The sequence below is a fragment of the Phoca vitulina genome, unplaced genomic scaffold, assembly GCF_004348235.1.
Source record: "Phoca vitulina isolate PV1807 unplaced genomic scaffold, GSC_HSeal_1.0 scaffold12, whole genome shotgun sequence".
In the NCBI taxonomy this organism is placed as follows: domain Eukaryota; kingdom Metazoa; phylum Chordata; class Mammalia; order Carnivora; family Phocidae; genus Phoca; species Phoca vitulina.
In genome coordinates this window covers 28,128,204-28,142,937 of record NW_022589715.1, presented here as the reverse complement: position 1 = coordinate 28,142,937, position 14,734 = coordinate 28,128,204, and the positions used below count along the sequence as shown (strand labels likewise).

Sequence of the window (14,734 nt, the reverse complement as noted above, 5' to 3'; positions counted from 1 at the left end):
CTGGAGCTAGCATGCCAGCTTGCATATGCGTACAAGTCTTGTGTTTTCTACAGAGCCTCAGTTCTGAAAGACCTGAAGGACTATAGTGAAAGCATATAGGGTCTTTTCATTGGACAGGGGATTTTTTTTTTTTTCCTGAAAACATTATGACAGTCAAACAGATCTTCTGACATTGGATAAATTAGTTGTTACATTATTAACCATACATAACAGTTCAAGGTGATAAAAATAAATCTGAAATTACCAAGCAGCCCACATATGTGATCTTATTGGGCAGAGGCCATTGTGGTTTCGGACTCATTAGTTCTAGCAAAAGTTATCCCTTTACAAATGGTCCATCAGAGTATTGTAAAAGGATTATCACAGTGAGCTTTCTAAATGGTCCTGTTGCTTAGAATGGTCAGTAAACCTGGCTGTGTGTGATAGAAGAGCCAATCAGTTCAGGATAAACTCCTCACAGCCTCCTGCTGAGGCTTAGTTTAGAAGATATTATTTTCCATAGTCAGATTATGGACTACAACTAAATAAAAATCTGTGCAGTCGATATCTTCTACTTACATATAGGTTAATTCAGGAAGGCTGTTCATAAATTTGTTTGTTTCTGAGTTCAATAGATCACAAAAAATCCATTTGTACACCTTTCTACTTTCATAAGAGGGTTCTTCATGTTGATTACATTGCTTCTGTCTCTTCTTGCTTACTTCAAAAACTCACGATTATATGTATGTCTATGTAAATATACTTGTGTGTATGTATGTGTGTATGTGTATATGTGTGTATATATGGTATCTACTTGTGTGTGTGTGGATCCATGATAGTACTTCAAACATTAGCACGCACACCAGAACATCTTGAAAATTCAGACTTAAGATGGTTACGCATGACAGCCAATGTCCCCTGTGGATGTAGACAGAGTTGTGTTTTCTTTATCAGGAGCATGACATTTGTTAAATTGAGTAAGTAATATAGCTTATATAATTCTTTTTGGGGGGGGTACGAGAGTCAGATCATTTTTATAATAAAGGTAAGAGAAAATGGCATTGGAGGAAGAAAGGAGACAGCTGGATAGGGATTTTCATACTGGGCCTACTATCCACAGGCCTCAGCAGCCCTGCCACGGATCTGCCTGATTCTTACACATCAAGAAGTTGAACTTGCGAGCCATTTCCGTGTTGTAGATCTGCCGGCAGGTTTCACGGCTTTCCTTTTGTCGTCTGTGACAAGGCTTTTTAGAGTACCATGGTTGCTCAAAGTCCTCAGTGAGCCCATCCATGGTGTGGATGCTGTTTAGGGTCCTGTATGCACCTTCCATATTCCCTTCTTATACCATCACAGCCCTGGCAATGAACTTCAGATGTTTTGCCATAACCTTGGAATTTAAATCTTCACTTGGCAGGACCCCATGTTCTCAGGAACCAGCTGTCACAAAGCTTAGCTTATATAATTCTTAATCCATGCTAATATGGCAAAAATATGCATCTTAATTTGGTTCCGGTGTACCTTTCCAGGCTGGTCTCTCATCCATTATGTGCTGCAATCAAACGGTTTTTGTTTTGTTTTGATTTTTTTAATTCCCTCAAAGCACCATGTTTTCCTCTTCAGTCATTAAATTTACACTGATCATGTATTATGTGTCAGGCAGGGTTCTATGTTCAAGGGGATACAGCAGTGAATCAAGCAGACAAAAATCCCTGCCTTCTTGCAGTTTAGGTTCTGGTTGGGGAAGACAGAATAAACAACTATGTAAAATATATAGTATGTGAAATGGTGGTAACTATAAGAGGGTAGACAGGAGAACTGAAGGGCTAGATAGGAAAGGCCATACTTGAAGCATTTGAGCAAAAAGCTGAAAGGGCTGAGGAAGTGAGCAAAGTGGGTATCCATGGAAAGGTAGAGGGAAGAGCTAGTGCAAAAACCCTGGGAAAGTGGCACTCTTGACTTATTCAACAGCAAGGAGGTCAAGATGAAGGAGGGAGAGGATGGTGGAGATGTGGTCAGGAGGCAAGGGGTTGTGTGGATCATGCAAGGCTCTGAGAAAATTTAGCTTTCACTTTGAGTGATGTGGAAAATGATGTAAGGGAGGATATGAGAGCTGGGGATGGGGGAAAGTGGTGGTGACACAAGGAAAGATGACATGGACAGTACTGGTAGAAGTCATGAGAGTTGTCAGAGTCTGCACAAAATTTGAAAGTAGAACCAAAAGGATTTGCTGATTGACTGAACTCGGGGAAGGAGATAAAGAAGTCAAGAAAGAATCCAAGGTGTTTGTTTACTTTTGCCTGAGTAACTGGAAAAGTAAAAATGTTGTTCACTAGGAGGGGCAGGCTGCTGAGGAAGCAGGACTTGGTAGGGTTGGGAGAGTGCAGGTAGCAGGGGTTCAGGCTTGGACAAGCTAAGGTAAGATACCTGTCAGACACCCAGATGGACACAGCAGAAAGGCCACTGGGCATAGGAGTCTGTGGTTCAGGGGAGAGCTGCAATGCACATATAAAATTTGGAAGTTCTCAGAATATAGGTGAGATTTAAATCTATGAAACCAAAGCACTAAAAGAGTGAGAAGACAGAGAAGCTATTTGAAGAGTGAGCGTGGTTCATGGAACTGATGACTCTGAAACAGTATGTGCTGCGGGAACCACTGTTCTCAATTTTATGTTAGTGATTTCTTCACTTTTCTATAGGGTTTTACCATCTAAGCGTATTCCTGAACCATTAATTGTTCAGATTTTATTCTTCTTAAACTTTATCATACTGTAAGCATTCTTCTAGACTTCACTCTTGTCCTGCGCTTTAGGTTTTTAAGATTCATCATGTGATGTATACAGCTATTGTCCATCTATTTTCACTGCTACATAGTATTTTATTGTGTGAATGGATTGTTATTTATTCAACCATTTTCCCCAGGTTTTGGCTCTTAAAAACATTTCTATTATGAACATTTTTGTATGAGTTTCCTGGTGTACATGTGCAAGATTCTTCCTGAGACCATACCTAGGAATTAATTTCTTGATTCATTGAGTATGGATGTATTCAACTTCACTGGCCATGGCTGAACAGTTTGTTTTTTTTTTCCAAGTGGTTGTACCACTTATATTCTCATGAGTAGTGAATGTGAAATTCCTATTGCTTCACATTCTTGATGGCGCTTCCTATTGCCAATAGTTTAAAAATTTTTTGCTTCACAAGTATGTGGAATATGATATTTTATTGAAGTTTTATTTTATATTCCTATTATTATTATTGATATTAAACATAGTTTTGTATGTTTCCAGGCCATTCACATTTTCTGTGAAATCCTGTTCACATCTTTTGCTTATTTTTCTATAGAATTGTTAGCTATTTTCTAATGGATTTGTAGAAATACTCTGTATTATCTACATGCTAATCTTTTTTACAGTTAATGTGTTGCAAATATCTTCTGTAAGTTTGGGCCTTGTCTTCTCACTCTCTCTCTGAGATTTTTACGTGCATTTCTTCATTTTAATGCTGCTGAATTTATCAAATTTTGTTTTAGTTAGTGCATTTTTTTTGCTTTTACTTAAAAAAAAAGTACCTACCAAAAAATCAAAATAACAGTTTCCTGAATTATTTATTTTTGTAATTCTCATTACAGCCATTGATCTACCTGAAGTTGATTTCTGTGTATGATATCGGGTAGGTATCTGATTTCATTTTTCCAAAGAGAAAGTGGATGTCCTAGCACTATTTACTGAATAATCTATAATTACTGCATTTATTTATAGTGCCCACAAAGTTCCACATAAGTGGATCTGTTTCTAATCTGTTCTCTTTCTTTGGTCTATTTGGCTATTCCTACGTCAAAACTATAAGGCATATTGTGTGTGTGTGTGTGTGTGTGTGTGTGTGTCTTAAGATTTGTCTCTCCCTACTTCACATCTTGTTCTTCTCCAAAAATGTCTTGACTATCCCTGGGCTTTGCTCTTCCACATAATATTCAAAAGTAGCTTATTAAATTCCACCAAAAAAAGCCACAGCGATTTTTGACATGACTGCACTGAATTTATAGTTTTATTTAAGGACAACTGATAACATTATGATACCTACACTTCATATCCAACACCAAGATATAACTCAATTTTGTTAGTCATTCTTTAGCATTTTAACAAACTTTTATATTTTTTCACAAGTTGAGGTTATAGTTACTCTTCCCCAGTCAAAATCTGTTCAGAAATACGGTCTTCAACTGCTGCTATTAGATTTATTGCCATTTCCTCTCTCTTCTGTGACAACTTCCTGTTCACCTTCACCTTTAAGGCTCCAGCTCCCTCCTTAGCCCTCTGAGTAAAAGGGTTTGTTAGTAATGTTTAACATATCCATTTCATTAATCTTCTGGCAAATGCTGTTTTCAGAGGATTAAAGACCAGAATGTTCTGATTAAACATTTAATTAGACATAGTAAAAAATATTGCCGGTTTTAAATAATTGATTCACTCATTAGTCTAATATACTAATGACAGAGCTTTGAGAAAAGGAAATGGAATAAAATTTACCCTCTGAGAAAATGGGTTGAAATTAGATTTTTACGCTAAAATTTTTCAGAGTAAATTACCAGCTTGGATGGATGAGAGCTGTCTAACTAGTATTTCTTTCACTGCATGGACTTCTAATGGGTAAACTTTTTGCAAGTGAGAGCACTCAGGACTGGCCTTTCAGTTATTTACTATTAGAAACTGTTGTAGACCATGAGATACAATGGAAGAGAGCCCTGAACTCAGAGCCAAATGGTCTGTGTTCAAATTACATCTGTCACTTCCCTATTGTGTCTTGGAAAATGTTTCCAGTCCCTTTGAGCCTTTGCTTGACCCTCTGTTAAGATGAAGACTAAGATTATGTCCTAGACAACTTTTTCTTTCATGGTGCCTACTGAATGTTAGGCACTTACTATTATATTTATCAAATTAATAGAACCAGATTAGATTAGGTGATATTTTAAGTACCTTTCAATTTTAAAATTTCTTTCTAATATTTACCTTTTTGTGATTTTGTCCCAAATTTCTAGACAAAATTACTTAAGAGGCCTGTACAAACCTATGATAGACAGATATAAAATTGCAATTTAGCACCAAAAGTGTTTATATGAAATAATTTCTTGTTTCCACTGATTTCCATCATCTGGAATATATTGTATGAGAAAATTTTAGGAGAACCCAGTTACATCACAGGTTTTATTCTTTTCCATTATCCAGTATGAGAAATATAAGAAAAAGAGGAGCAACCAAATGGCAAGACAGAGAGGACTGTGTTAGATGTCTGTTAATGGATATTGTCATGGTGAACAAAATATTGTTACATAACTAGAGCAAATTGCAGAGAATAGTCCATAATAAAATTCCAATTTTATAAGAAATAGAAATAATTATAAACAAACATACATATTCCATGTGTATTTCAGGGAGTATAATTTGTATAAGCTTAGAAAAAAAGTAGAGTTGACTACCTAACAAATTTTAACTTCTGTATCCATGGACAGGGTGGTGGGCAAGTGTTTAAAATGGGGAGAATGCAAAAGAATTATAAAAGGGAGGAGATTTTGGGGGGTGCCTGGGTGGCTCAGTGGATTAAGCATCCAACTCTTGATTTTGGTTCAGGTCATGATCTTGGGGTTGTGAGATCAAGCCCCACATCTGGCTCTGCGCCGGGCGTGGAGCCTGCTTAAGATTCTCTCTCTCCCTCTCCCTTTGCCCCTCCCTCCCCTCTCTTTCAATAAATAAATAAATAAATAAATAAATAAATAAATAAGGGAGGAGATTTTGGCTTTTTCTTTGCCCACTTTTGTTTTGTTTGGCCTGTTTTATAAGCAATTATAAATTTGCACTGAATTCCCTTTCCAAACTAAAAAGTATGTAAAAATGGTTGATACCCAAATTTAACTTGTTCTGGAAGCATCCTTCATGTCTTTCAGATTTCTGTTCAAGTGTCATCTTCTTGAACACTATATATTATATTCCTCCTCCTTGGTACTTCTAGACTACTTTATTCTACTTTCTTTTTCTCCTGAGCACTTATTGCTATCTGAGAGATGACAGATTTACTTGTCTAGTTGCTTACTGTCTGATCTTCTCACACTAGAATATTTCAACCAGGGGCACCTGGGTGGCTCAGTTGGTTAAGCGACTGCCTTCAGCTCAGGTCATGATCCTGAGGTCCTGGGATTGAGCCCCACATCGGGCTCCCTGCTCCTCGGAGAGCCTGCTTCTCCCTCTGCCTGATGCTCGCCCTGCTTGTGCTCTGTCTCTCTCTGTCAAATAAATATCTAAAAAAAAAAAATCTTAAAAAAAAAAAATATTGCAACCAGTGCCCAGCATACATATGGTAGTCAATCAATATAGTTAATAAATACAAAGGTAAATAAAGCAAATGTGGTTCATCTCCATGAAGCAATCTAGTGCCATTTGGGGCATGCATGCTGATCTATACAGTTGACATGGGTTTTTCCAAAGATGGAACAGAAATGGTAAGAACTTAAACTCAGTTTTTCTTCTCTCCTAGCCCCCAACATCTAGTGATATCACACAGGTTACTCTGCAGATCTTGATGTATTACCTCTACCTTTTCACTTGGTACTCTTCAGAATTTTCTAGGTCCACCAGACAGGATTAGACTCAGCAAAATTATACCTTTAGGTTTGTCTAATCACATGACATGTTTATTTGATGTCCCCAACTAATATTGTCTTAATATATCTGATATGTGGCCATTTCAAGACCAATTCAAGAGGCAAAGTGAGCAGTATATTCTTTTTTCTTTTAATCTTTTTTCTTTTTTTTATTATGTTATGTTAATCACCATACATTACATCATTAGTTCTTGATGTAGTGTTCCATGATTCATTGTTTGCGTATAACACCCAGTGCTCCATGCAGAATGTACCCTCCCTAATACCCATCACCAGAGTAACCCATCCTCCCACCCCTCTCCCCTCTAGAACCCTCAGTTTGTTTTTCAGAGTCCATCGTCTCTCATGGTTCATCTCCCCCTCCGATTTCCCCCGCTTCATTCTTCCCCTCCTGCTATCTTTTTTTTTTTAACATATAATGTATTATTTGTTTCAGAGGTACAGATCTGTGATTCAACAGTCTTGCACAATTCACAGCGCTCACCATAGCACATACCCTCCCCAATGTCTATCAACCAGCGACCCAAAGCCTCCCACCCCCCACCACTCCAGCAACCCTCAGTTTGTTTCCTGAGATTGAGCAGTATATTCTTACCCCTGGGTTCTTAATCAAAATATTTTATCTCCATTATTTCTATGTCAATAGGTAAGAATGTTCCATTTGTACTAAGATGCTCTTAGTTACAAATAAGATAAAACACAATGCATTTGGATTAAATAATCAAGACTGACTGACCCTCAGAACAAATATAACCTCAAGGAAAGACATCTTCATTGTTAATTGATCTAGCATAACAGTCATATTTCCAAAGACCAAATTTCTTTCCATATTTCTGGCTCAGCAATCCTCAATATGAGCTCCCTTTTATCAACTCTCCTGTGGTAGCAGGATAACTGCTTAACAACAAAATCAGGGATACAATTGTCTCGTTCAAGTCCAGTAGGAGAGATTCCTTCTGCCCCTGTATTACAACAGTGCTGAGAAATACACTGGGTGAACTCACATGGGGGAATATATCCTCCCCAGAACCAACAGCCCAAACCAACGGAACAGAATGTATTGAGTGGGATAAGCCAATCTGAGCCCAACCCTAGAGCAGGGAGTGAGGTCAGTTGACTCAGTCCATTGGTAGGATGGAGGAGAGAAGAGAATACATCAACAAAAGTTACTTTTAGGACAGATGTCCATTACAGATCTCACCGAGAGGGAAATAAAAGCAAAGAGAACTGTTCACTCCATCTTTCTGTGGGCTCCAGAAAATGAAGGGTAGAGAAACCATAGCTATAGCTGTTTGGTTTGGATTCCCAATGTCCTTAGTCTCTCTAAAGCATATTTATTGTTTGGAAATCACATGGAATCCAGAAGAATTAAGTCTGAGTCTAAATGCTGGGACTGGTCAGCGAATAAGTGTCCTTTTCATCAGGAATTTGCCTTTTTAAAAATGCCAAAAGGACTGCCTGATAGAAACAGCAACTTCCTCCTGATCAGGTTCTTTTTTTCCCCCTTCCAATCCCAGTTTAGAAACTGAAGGGACAGGGGAGGAATCCATTAGTACAGTACAAATTTAAAAATTAAAAAACATTTTGTTAAGGATGCTTCCCCCTCCTTAGCATTTACACAACCTTCTACCTAAAGGGCAACAATATCTATATCCCATTCTTTTAGGGATTATCTAACCCGTCACTTGACGAAGTACTGAGAAAGCTCCAAGAATCAAAGAAAATGCTCAATGTAAATTGATGGCATTAAAAAAAAAAAGTTCTTATTGTAGAGAATTTCAAGCACAGAATAGTACAATGAATTACTGCATACCCATCACCCAGCTTCAACGATAAACTCATGGCCATTCCTGGTTTCAGCTACTCTCCCTTCCCATGTTATTTTGAAGCAACTTATACATCAAATCATTTCATCTGCAAAAATTTCAGTAAGTAACACATGTACCTCCAAAAGATAATGAATCTTTAAGAAATCATAATACCATTATCACAGCTCTTAAAATTAGCAATATTTTCTAAATAATTGTCAAATATCTAGTCAATGTTCACATCTACAATTGTCTTGTAATCATCATAATTTTAAAATTTATATGTCTGCATTAGGAGGCAAATGAAGTCCACATATTGCAATTCATTTGTAAATATTTAATATCCTTTGAACTATGGGCCCCATATCATTTCTCTCTTGTCTTTCATGTAATATGTTTGTCAAAAAATCAGGTAATATCCCCTAAAGATTTTTCCACAATCTGTATGTAGCTGATTGCCTCCCTATGGTACAGTTTAACACTTTCCTCTCTTCGCTCCTGTAAATGGGTAGCTGGAGCTAAAAGCTTCATCAGATTCAGGTGTGGATGGCATTTTGAACCATCAGTCAAGGATATATATTCATATATCTTCGAATGTCTTGGATATATGTATTCAAAGGTGCCTGGGAAATTCCAAGCTGCAGTAAAGTGCCATTTTTCACTTACACCAAATAAATAACCCAAACGGAGGGAGTTCACATTTGCAGGATGTTATTTTGAATCTCACACAAGCTAACATTTCCAAGTCAAAAGGAAAAGAAACCGAATGAATGTGGGGCTGGAAGCACAGATACTGTCCGCTCATTTGTAAGGATGTAAACACATTTCTGGGTGTTTCATTGATCAACCTACATCATCCCACACTCCTGAAAGTCCCACATGAACAAAGCAGGCTAAAAACGTGGTTCTCCCTCCAAGGTGTCTGTTTTCTTCCCTGCCTGCCTTCTAATACCCTCATCTTTCCCGTCTTTGTCATATTTGACTAGCTCCCTGGCAGCAAAGTCAACTACAAATGACTTTGAAAGAAACATCCCCGGAACAAAATTTGATGTAAATCAAAATATATTACAAAATGCAGATGTTGGGTAGATATTCTCTGATTCTAGGAGTTCTATACAGCCATCTGGGCTGAATCCACAGAAGTTAAACTTTCAACCAACACCATGCTGTCAAATTTCAGGCAATGGTGTGCTGAATCAGGTGACGCTGATTTTCAGTGCTGTTTCACCAGTCAGTTGTCCCACACTTATCTCACTCACTTTTTGTGCTGCTGGCTTAATCTTCTGATTTCATGTTTACATCCCCATAGCATTTTCTCCAACCCTCTCAACAGACTTTGCCAAATCTATAGATCCCATGCAGAGAACATTTTAAAAAATAAGCCAAGTGCTCTTTCTTCTGAGAGATCTCCACTTCATACAAATTCCAACTTCCCTGACTTCCCACTCATGATATTTTCCACCATAAGTACATACAGTGTCATCTCCACAAACAAACTCCTCCGGATAAATTAACACCATTTATAGGAATATTTTGACTATGAACAAATTCCCCAACTTCTCTGTACAATTGCAATCGACCGATAAATATTTTTTGAATATTTATTAAATATTACATAATACTACATATAAGGCACTAATCTAAATAATATGGTGTTTACACCAATGTACAAAGACCTTTATATTCTAGTTGAACCAACAAAATATGCACATTTGAAAAGATTGCTAATAACCAAAACATAATTTTAAATGAAAAATTAGTAATAGCCCGATAATGACTGCTATGGGAAATTCAGAAGAAGGGAGGTCCTGGAAGAAGAAAGAGAATTTAGACCAGCTTGGAGTTCTAGGTAGAGATTTTAGTGGGCAGGGAGAGGATCAGAATTAGCTAGGGCATGGTAAACATAGACCATGGATGATTAGCAGATATGGACAATTTTTAATCTTTAGTGTACTTCAACAAAGAAACACAACTGCTGACTACAAACAGGAAGATGATGATGTTAACAATGATGCTAATGATGGAGATGTGAAGAATGTAAGGATACTGGCAGTGCTAACAAATGACAATGATGATGCTTGTGAAATATGCCTTATCTTGTAAGACTTTTTGCCAGTCTGGACTTGATTTGTATCAGTTGGTGTGAAATAGTCTCTTGTTTCAATCTGCAGTTCCAATCTAATTTTGATAGCAATGCTGCGATTGACTATTTTTTCTTGCTTTATATCAATGGCTTAATAAATTCACTTTTTTCAGTGGAACAGCAGCAAAGTTTGTGGGCTGATGCTAATTTATCTGGCTAGGGTCTTGTTAATATACTTAGGTTTGGTGAAGCATGGTCCATGCAGTGCTCAGGAAAAGCACAAATAATTGACTGCTTTTCCCAGAGTTTGCTTTCCTTTAGTAGTTGTTGCCCCAATTTCATCCCACAAGCTTGGCTTCCGAACTGAGGATAATACAAGATCACCTTACCTCCAACTTACCTCCAACTGAAAAAACAGTATGCGTGTATATAACCAACATTAAGATTCTCTTGGTAATGCATTTATACATCTAAACTCACAAGAACACACACACGCACACAGAAACACACACGCACACTCCACTTTATGTGAAAGATCTTGCCATTTTACTCTTAAGCTTGGGAAAATTGAAGGCGCAAAGGCAAGCATGTTCTCAGTTCCACTCTGTAGAGGCTAGAGCTAAAATGACGCCTGGAAAGCAAATGCGGTGACCTTTAAAGGAATCAAGAAGAAGCTATTTCCAGCACATTACTAAATGCTATATTTTAAAGGTTCTAACCTTATTTGCTACAAGTGTATAATATCAAGAAACCCTTGTGAGGGAAGGGTCTGCATTCGTCACATGGCATAAGTCACTTACAGAAGAGATGAGAAAGTTATTACTTTCTAACTCACAGACACCAAAGTTCAACCCAGCTTCTTTTGTGGTTGGCTGCATTAAATAAGGTTCAGGGATCACTTGAAGAATTACAGGCTTCTTGACCTAACAAAAATAAAAAGTTTTCTGCAAATAACAATGGCTATATCATCATGCAGAGCAATTTATGACACATACACACACACTCCACCTTTCACAGTTGATGCCAGCTGGCAAACTGACCCTTCATGTGTCTATGGTATTACATTTACTCTTCCAGTTGATTAATAGGTATGGATCTATAAGACCCACTATCAAAATAAAGAATGAGTAAACAGAAGAAAATTACTCATTGAAAAAAGTCCTAACATATAGTCTTTGAAACTGAAGTTGGACTCCACTATGAAGGTCTGGAGAACTACTTGCAAAAAAATAAAATATAGGGTCATAACACTGATTATCTTAATATTTAATAGATAGATAGATAGATAGATGATAGATCTGTCTGTCAATATCTCCTTACATTTGTATGCTTCTTTACAATATAAAACACTGGTATTTGATTATACTTTTATATTCATAACCTAATTATATTTTATAGATTGAAAGTAAAGATTTCTGGCAGGTCAGCTTCAGTGAATCTTTTTCCCACTGTGATTGCATAACCCACATCTGTGAAGGAGTGAGTTGCCAATTATCTCATGGATATAGGATTTATAAATTGGCCAAGCCAATAAAATATTGTGTGGAGGCCTATGTGGTCAGAATTGCCTCCAGTTCACCTTTATGCTAAGTGGAGCCGTCAAACCGTTAGTAAATAACCTTAATCGCCTAACAATTTGTTGGCCTCTGTGTTATGGTCTGACTGATTTCTGATTTTCAATGGTGGACTGGAGGATCCATTTCAACCTAGTTAGCATAAAAATCATTGTTACTGTTTATTGGTTTTCCATACTTAGAATTCAAAGAATGAGCCCAGAAGCACAAAACAACTACATGAGGCCTATGACATGGATTTTCAGGCGAGGGGGAATTCTCTTAGGATTCTATCCTGGTCAGAAAACAATTATGTGAGTTTGAAATCTCTTATTTAACTGAAGCCCCAGGTGAAAGAAACTAATGAGGGCATTGCTTTCACAAGCAGCAACAGGCAAAGTCAAAGAAGAAAAGAAAACCAAATAGTTAAATGTAGTATGCAAATTACACTCAGAAATCAGTTGTTTCACAATTAAGGGTGGGAAAAGCTAGGAAACTCAGGAATGAGATGTTAAATCAAGGAGCCACTTAGACCTAAAGATCATGCCGATAGTTCCTTTGTGACTTGGGTCATGACAATTCCAAAATGCCCTTAGCTGAGTTACAGAAAATCTAAGGTCTATGGCAGCTGCTGACTTTTAATGGCACAATGAGTATTCTAAAGTGTTTTGAGCTACTATTGTTGAGACTCTCTAAAATGAAACAAAATATATATTGATTTTCAGTTTCTGCAAGATAACTCCTTATAGCCTGAGATGTGATAAAATAAACTCAGGGAAGGTTAGGCCTGTGAAGTCCCTCACACTAGCGCATCCTGAATCATCTTGGATTGCTCAGTCTGGGCACTTTTTTTGCTGCCCCACCCTTTTTTTTTTTTTTTTTCCATCGCCTCTAGGGGAAACTTTGTGCATAGATGGTTTTATTCAATTCAAACTCAATAAAGGTAATCAAAAGTAACAGTATTGGACAAATATATTGGAGACAAGTGTCAGGGCTCCCCTCATATTCCCTGTTGGCAAAATTAGTCATGGGTTTGCCAAGGGAGACAAGAATGGTCTGTTTTCAGTTGAACTTCAGGTTCATATGACTTCAGTGGAAGGACATGTTCATTTATCTACTTATAAACATGCTGGATATTGTCATGTAGCCAATATGCCATATATGCCGTTTCTAGGTTCCAGATGGATATCATGCCTTCTTGATCTCCATCGCTTTGTTCTATTGTCCTCTATACCAATAACGGCTAACTCTCACTGAGTGCCTCTAGTATACCAGGCTCTGTTCTAAATACTTGCTATGAGAGTACTCATTTCATCTTCCGAATAATCCTGGCAGTGGGTGCTATGATTATTCTCATTTTCCTATTAAGGACACCAAAGAACAGAGTCTAAAGGACTTGCCAGGGTTACACAGCCAGTGAGTGGTAGAGCTGGAATTTGAACCCAGTTTATTGGATTCTGGGTATTTGCTACCTCACAAAGTTTTATGAGGATTCAAACATTCCCAACACATAGTACCAAATAAATGTTGACTATTGTTTTTTATTATTTAGACTCATATCCTATTGTTATCCTATTTTTTTTAACTAGGTTTTTATATCCATCTTAAAGATTCTGACTTACATGTGCATTAGACTCTTTCCTGGGCTTATCTTCTCAAAGTATAGTGGAATTTTGATAGGATGCAAATATATAATATTTAGTCTTACTAGTTAACAAGGAACCCACCATGATGGTTAGTTTTATGTGTCAACTTTGCTAGGCTACAGTGCCTAGATATTTGGTGAAACATTATTCTGGATGTTACTATGAGTATATTTTTTGAATGAGATTAACATTTAAGTGAACTTTGAGTAAAGCAGATTACTCTCCACAATGCAGGTGGGTCTTATTCAATCAGTCGAAGGCCTTCACAGAACAAAGATTGACTTCCCTGAAAAAGAAATAATTCTGCTGGTAGAGGTCTTTGGACTTAACCACAACATTAGCTCCTCCCGGGGTCCCCAGCCTGACAGCCTACCCTGAAGATTTTGGACTTGTTAGTCTCCATAATCACATGAACCAATTCCTTGAAGTCTCTCTCTCTCTCTCTCTCTCTCTCTCTCCCTGTCTGTGTATAGACACACACATCTCATTGGTTCTATTTCTCTGGAGAACCCTTACTAATATACCTACAACCCAAAATGTAAAAAACTAGCCTGACTCATGGGCATTTTTCATCAGCCTACAGAATTTCATCATTTCTCCCTATCCTTCCTAGAACCATGAGAGTTATAAAATCCCCAAAATTCTCCTAGAGGGGTGGGCCTTCAAAGTCTCCTTTGTTCTTACTCCTTTTTGTGTTCCATTGCCTGTAAAGAAGAACTCTAGGCTGCACGATAAACAAACAGAAAAGCCAGCAGAGTGAGCAGATTGCTCGAGGATGTGGCTTGTTCCTGGACACCCCGGTCATCCTGAGAACAAGCCCACACAGCTGGTGAGGAGGGCAGCTTGGCCAGGTCTCCTCTGCTGTGTCTGCCTTTCCCACAGCTGACCACAGCCCTTGCATTGGATGAAAACTAAGATGTGATTGATTAAATATCATGCCAGAGATTTTATGCCTAATTATTTAAATTCCCTACGGCTAATCTTTAAGAAAACAGTGGAAAAATAATATC

General features: G+C 37.7%; 1 pseudogene; it reads right to left on the bottom strand.

The window, feature by feature from the left end:
• Positions 1-1,102: 1,102 nt before the first annotated feature.
• Positions 1,103-1,366, bottom strand: LOC116636345 (annotated as a pseudogene).
• Between the last annotated feature and the right edge of the window lie 13,368 nt (positions 1,367-14,734).